Source organism: Zonotrichia leucophrys, chromosome 2 (assembly GCF_028769735.1).
Source record: "Zonotrichia leucophrys gambelii isolate GWCS_2022_RI chromosome 2, RI_Zleu_2.0, whole genome shotgun sequence".
NCBI lineage: Eukaryota > Metazoa > Chordata > Aves > Passeriformes > Passerellidae > Zonotrichia > Zonotrichia leucophrys.
This window is the reverse complement of record NC_088171.1, coordinates 18,991,595-18,997,599: the sequence shown is the minus strand read 5'-3', so window position 1 is coordinate 18,997,599 and position 6,005 is coordinate 18,991,595. Positions and strand designations below refer to the sequence as shown.

The following is a 6,005-nucleotide window of genomic DNA, read 5'->3' as shown; positions in this document are numbered from 1 at the left end:
TGGGGGGAAAAGATTGATAAAGTTGGCAGTGAAGTTGAACCTGGCTAGGAGGCTCCCCCTGTCCAGTTGAGGAGGGGACTGAGAGCATAACTTGAGGGGCTCCTGATATCCAGCCAAGGTCAACCCATCTCAGCCATATTAATAAACCCAACCCAAGGCTGAGCCTTGGGCTAACATTTACCTTGGGCCAGGTCAAACGGAAAACTTCTGGGAATGAAATTCTCCTTGCAGCTAACACTTCCAGTTATTCATTCTTTCACAGTCCCACTACAGCTGAAGCTTGTGGCTGCCCCTCTCAACCTAACCCTGACTTTAACCTCAGAGGCTGAGCTTCAGACATGACCCTCAGCTACTGCCCAGAACAAGAAGTTTTTGAAGCCAATTTCTCTTTGCAGCCCACCTTTCGCTTTGAAACCCCTCTTCCAGCCTCTTCCAACTGTCTAGCCTTCTCCTAGGCTTTCTCTTTTTCTCAGCCCTATGACCACAGGGTGAAACTTAGACTGGGACACCCCAACAATGCCCACACCAAAGCACTTTCCCTTCCAAATTCTCTCTGCAGTGTTTTTCTCTGAAGCTCCTTTGTAAACCCATTCCAACAGAAGCAGCAGGTTGTCCTTCCCTAGACCCTAATTCTAACTAACTGTACCCTAATCCTTGCTGTAAGCTAAGCCTTGGAGATAGGCTCTCCACAGAGAGAACAAACACACAATCCAGGTCTTTTCTTTGTTCTCTTATGCCTTGGGGACAGTTTTGTGCAGGTGGGAGGGAAGTTTTATTCATACAACCTGTTATGGAACATGGAAGTTGTATGTCAGTCCATTCACAGAATTTTGTATAGCATGACACTGTGAGTATATGTTGCAGTCAGTATTCACGGTGCCTATACAGAAATGGGAGATGAAAGACTTTGGGGTCAGTTTTTAAACACTTCAGAGCTAAGACTGAACCTGGTACCATGCTGCCTGTAATGCCCATGGAGAGACATCTCCATTAGGAACCTGGTTTTGTGATGGACTTGGGAGTGCTGGGTTAATAGTTAGACTAGTTCTTAGAGGCATTTTTCAACCTAAATGACTCTAGAATTCTATCTCTTGGATCACACATCTCCACAACTGCATTCATGCTGCATTGCTGCCAACACTGCTTGTTTCACTTCACAGATAACTGGTCAACAAACTAACTTAAATGTTATGATGATGGTCCAGACACTAACAAAAAAAATGAAGGGTCAAGATGTGACAGTAAAACCTCTTTTGAAGTTTCCATGAGTCCTTAGCTGCATCTTAGAAATCTAGTCAGGATCTGGTTCCCATGTAAAGCACTTAAGAAAATGGAGGAGGAGATTAATTCTCTGGGTTACTGTGCATGTCAAATCCTGACTGGAAGTTCCTACTCAACTTTAAAGAAATCCATCCCCAATATATACTAATGTTTGAGACTCTGAAATGTTTTTTGATAACTGAATGTAAAGCTTTTGCACTCCACAAGGATTGAATAAAAGAGCACAACCAGAACAAACTCACAATGCTTGGAAACCTTATTAAAGAGGTGTGATGCCACCAGTGGACTAAGCTGATCTTTTTGCAAGTACAGAATGTACTCTGCCTCTCATGAAGTAGTTTACTATCTTTAATAGAAAAGTGTGTATGTAGGAGCATCAATGGAGACCAAAAGGAAGAGCCTCTGGGCTTGTAAAATGTAACCAAGAAGGCTTGGGGTAAACTATTTATTTTGCTATATATATTTTACTATATTACTATTTATTTGCTATATATATTTTACTATATATTTATAAATAAATATATTTATTTATAGTCCAGTCTGCTCCATTTGTTCTGCCATTAGTACTAAAATTCCTGCTTTGTCCCATTTTTTGGTGCAAGAGAGTCCCAACTGGAAGCTGGTGGACAAGGGAGAGAGAGGAATCATAAACAATCTAGCACGACTGTGCTAATGAATGGCTGTTCTTGACTGGCTTCATCAATGGTTAGAATAAACTAAAGCAGGAGTGTGAGCTCTCACCTTCCATTTTAAGAAAGGCCTGGGATTAACCACGATTTAGCAAGCTTGCTTCTAAAACCTATGTACTCTTTTTGGTGCTTGCCACAGAGTTTTGTTTAGCATGGTTGTTTAAACATGAAACTCATTTTTTACTTTATTTCAGTATATGAACCACTTGCTTTTTCTCTCAGTGGTCACCCAGAGCATTTCTGCTGGTGAGTTAGGGTCTCCACTTTGAAGGACAGGGATATCACATAGTTTGTGAGGCTTTGCCTAGCTACTGGAAGGTAATATTCCCCTTTACAATTATTTTCTGCAGCTGCAAAGAACAGAAGGCTCCCAGAGTTTTCCTGGGCCAACTGCCATAGAAACTAATTTCAGCTAAGGCAGACTCATAAATTGTTCCATTACTCCATAAATTGGTCTGGGCACATGTCACTTCAAGCCAAGCTGGATTACTTTAAATCTACCCTGTAGTCCTGAAATGCTGCTGCTTTTTTAAAAGAGCATGTCTTAAAGACATGATGAAAATAAATAATGTCTGAAATCAGTTAATATGCTACAAGAGCACACAACCTACAAGGATGTCAAATTATTAACCATTACCAATTTTTTTGGAAATACAAAAAGACCAGACCAAATATTTTTAAGACAAATACTTTCTTCTATTTGTAGAACAGAAAAGGATAAATAAAAATGCAGACTCCTTAATTGCTCCATATTCAGAAAAACAAGTCAATCTGTATGGGGGAATGATTACTGGATACATATGTTTACAGGCGGAAAGCATTGCCTGCACTTTTCAGATGGGCCATTAAGAGCTATAGGATTCACAGAATTTCACAGTATTACAGAAGATTTCACGTGGTCTATGGAACAAAATTTAAAATACAAATTCAAATTTGTTAAATTTAATTTGCAAAGATAAATGTAATAGTTTCTTAAGCCAAAAGGAATGTGACATTTCATTTTAAGCAGTAACCAGTTTATTTTTGTTCCTCAACAGGAAGCACAGTACAAAACCAAAGCCCTGCAAAGAGATTATCAGCTCCAAATTGAGATCAGGCAACTAACGTAAGTGATGCTTTCTCTTTTTTGTTTGGTTGTGTTTTTTTCAAGGGTGAAAAAATAGCATCCCACTTCAGTCTAGGCCTGGGAAATTAGTACAGCCAGGTGCAGATCCTGTATTCACAATCCTAAAAACAGTGGAAGCCAGGACAGCTGATTGTCACCTTGTTTGGCTCTCCATAAACAAACCAACTAAGTGTCCCTAGGATCAGCATCCAGCAGTAGCAGCGTCCATTTTCATTCAAACAAAGTCAATTCTCCAAAGCAGAGAAATGCAAAACCCAACTGTCCTGCTCCCTCTGGGGCCCTCTGCTTCCCTTTATGACTTCCCCACTTCGGCAGCACAGCTGCCAGTTCCACCTCCCAGCAGTTTAACAAGCCACAACTGCCAGGTTTTGCAGCTTATATGGTCTTTAAGGGCTAACCTCTTCCTTTTTCTGTAGAAAAGGCTTTTAACCCTTTTTAGGTTTGCAGGGCTTACAGTTCAGCCTTGTGAGCTGTTTGTGTGTAGCTCTCTAGAGTAACTGAGATTTTCCAGTGTCTTTCTGGAGATTCAACTCCTGCTTTATCAGGTCTTCTCAGGTGGGAAATTGCAGAACTGTTCCTGTACATTGTTACTCCAGCTGGGGGGTTAGAAGGCAGTATATACAATATATAAACCTTTTATTGCTCCAGCAAATTCCTCAAACTTATAAGATTTCACTATTAAAATAATGATATTTTACAAAAGGCATAAAATATTAGCTTAATAAGGACATTCTGTATATATATTTTCTTGTTTACTCTTCAACTTGAAAGGTGTTTTGCTCAACATCAGGTAATAAATGTAATTTTGAATAATCTATTAATTGCTCTTATGCCAGTATAAAAGCTTTCCTTTTTTTTTTTTTTTCCAAAATATGCTATTTATCATACTAAAAAGATTTTAAGCTTCTTCTATCTGCTTTTAATAACCCTTAAAACATAATGGATTGAGAAACAAAATGTAGTATTTAATTCTTTAAATGCACATTCTTTAATAAAAAATGCTTGGTGCAGAGTTTATCTAGTTTTGTAGAAAACCCCAAATACTGTAGGTTCCATTTTCCTCTAGCTGTTATATATATAACTTTCAAAATTTCAGAAGAATTTTCAATTCAGAGCCCAGAAATACAGGTTCCTTAGCATCTGCCATTTTAGCATTTTGTGCTTACTGTGGTTAATCACAGGAACTACAATAGCTGAAGAGCTGTCACAGAATTACAGTTCTAACATGTTCAAATTAGAAACAAATTAGAACATGTTCCCACATGTTCTAATTTGGACTGTTGTCCCTGGAACTGCAGGTTTTGTTTTGAGAAAAGGTTATGCTTGTGCATTCTTTCAGTATTGCTTTAGGACTTTCTAGCATTCTTCTGCTGGAGACCTTGAAACGCTCCACTGATAACAATTAGGTCAGCTCTGGAAATTCTCCTGAAAGTTTTGGAAAAGTAAGATACAGAATATTCAAAACCCAATTTACAGAAACATTCTTTTATTTTGAATGCCTCCATTAAAAACCTCAGATACCAAGACCCAGAGTGCTGACAACAATAACTGAACTCTGAAGCTCTAGTAGACCTTGTGAAAATCAGGTCTCCCATGTATCTAAACAGTATCTATACAGTATCTAAACAAAGTAACAGGTAAACATCTGCCCAACTTACATTGAAAGAAATCCCATGGTCACCGCCTGTCAGTTGCACCGCCTGTCAGTTTGATCCATTCCAGTTTTGAAATCTCCAGCCTTTCCAGTATTTGGCCACCTACACAGGGGAAACATTTTTCAGTATATCTAATAAGAATTCTAAATTATCTAACTTGTGGTTACTGCTGCTTGTCCTGTCACTGGGCTCTTCTGCAAAGAGCCTGGATCTGTCTTTGTGCTCCTCTCCCATTAGGTGTTTGGAACCAGCAGTAGGACTTTCTCTTTGCCTTAATTTCTCACAGCTGAACACACCCAGGTGTCTCAGTCTGCCCTCAAGCACATCATGCAGCTCCATAACTCCTGGTGGCTCTCCACTGCACCTGCCCCAGTATGTCAATGCCTTTCTTGTCCTGTGTACCCCCAAAGAGACACCTCAGAAACAGCCTCAGAAGTGCTGAACAGAGGGCAAGAAATGCTTTCCAGACAAGTGACTACATTGTTGTTATAGCAACCTATTTAATCTGTCCCAGATGCAAGATCCCAGACCTCATTTGCCCTTGAACTTCGAGTTTCTGTCAGATCATTCTACAGTCAGCCCAGATTCTTTGAACCACAGCTGCTCCCTCCAGTGTTGTATTGCCTACAAACTTGCTGAGAGTGCACTCCATCCCACCACCCAGGTCATGAATAAAGATATTGAACAGTGTTATGCCCACTATGAATCCCTGAGGGAGGCCACTTGTACAACCAGTTACCAGTTCTGCTTCATGTTGTTGATTGCAACTCTTCCAGCATGGTGGTCCAGCTGATTTTCTATTCCTGCTATCATCCACTTACAGAATCCATACACCACTAATTTGGCTCTAAAGAGATAATGGGAAACCATATCAAAGGCCTTGCTAGAATCAAAGTACACAGCATTGACTCCTCCTCCCTTCATCCCAAAGTGAGTCAACTCATCACAGAAGGCAATCAGGTTGTTCAGGTATAATTTACCCCTGATAATTCTGTGCTGCCTGTTCTCAATCACTTTCTTATCTTTCCTGTGCTTGGAAGTGCTTGTAGGAGATTCAGTATGTAACATTTCCAGGGAGTGCAGCTCAGCTGAGTGGCCTGTACAACCTCAAATTCTCCTTGTCCTTCTTGAAGATGAATGCGTGTTTGCCTTCTTTCTTTCTGGCTTCTTTGTAATATTTTATTATTTTAGTCAATTAAAAAAAACTACAATGGACCCATATATGCTATTAGAGGGTTAAAATCTATCAAGTCT

At 39.8% G+C, this 6,005-nt stretch overlaps 1 long non-coding RNA gene across 1 annotated transcript; it reads right to left on the bottom strand.

Moving 5' to 3' along the window:
* Positions 1-2,964: 2,964 nt before the first annotated feature.
* LOC135443047 (uncharacterized) lies at positions 2,965-5,022 on the bottom strand. Its single transcript, XR_010438780.1, has 2 exons — positions 4,755-5,022; positions 2,965-3,692 (listed from the first exon to the last, which is right to left on the bottom strand). It is a non-coding gene; the product is annotated as an uncharacterized LOC135443047 (long non-coding RNA).
* Positions 5,023-6,005: the final 983 nt, after the last annotated feature.